This window comes from Etheostoma spectabile, chromosome 15 (genome assembly GCF_008692095.1).
Source record: "Etheostoma spectabile isolate EspeVRDwgs_2016 chromosome 15, UIUC_Espe_1.0, whole genome shotgun sequence".
Lineage (NCBI taxonomy): Eukaryota > Metazoa > Chordata > Actinopteri > Perciformes > Percidae > Etheostoma > Etheostoma spectabile.
Window position 1 is genome coordinate 31,489,181 of NC_045747.1, and position 571 is coordinate 31,489,751.

Below are 571 nucleotides of genomic sequence, written 5' to 3' on the forward strand. Positions count from 1 at the left end.
TAAAGTTGAATCTAATCTAATCTAATCTAATCTTGAATCTAAAAGCAGAGACCGCCGGGCGTCCGCGGACCCAGGTTGAGCCAAGAAGGGATACAGCTACGGACAGTTACGCTGAGACACCAAAACGACTCGTTAGTTTAGGGAAAACATCGCGATTTGGACTAAAACTCACAAGGACGGAACCCGCTGTCCTCGGCGAAAGCATTACAAACATACTAATATATAATTCCCATATTTTGGGAGATTCTGCTTAACATCCGGCCGTAGCTGTATCCCTTCTAGCCACAACCCCGGACCCAGGACTCTAAGTAGGGCAGCACGACATGAGGAAAATACCCAAATTGTGATTATTTGGACTGATGTTGCTATAATACCATGACTCACTCAGGAGGGAGCGATCCATCTTGTGTCGTTATTCCCATATTCATTCAAACTATATTAAAATGACAGTGATGACAGTGGGATTTTTGGGATGTTGTGCACCAAACAAAGATGTTTTCTTACGTCTGAAGGACACGACTGGAAGTTTGACACATAACGACTTTAAAAAATAATGACCCCCCCCCCCCCC

At 44.3% G+C, this 571-nt stretch overlaps 1 protein-coding gene across 1 annotated transcript in view; it reads right to left on the bottom strand.

Moving 5' to 3' along the window:
• LOC116702275 (serine/threonine-protein kinase TAO2-like) overlaps positions 1 to 571 on the bottom strand; it is a 47,718-nt gene that overhangs the window by 36,522 nt on the left and 10,625 nt on the right. The window lies entirely within an intron of this gene.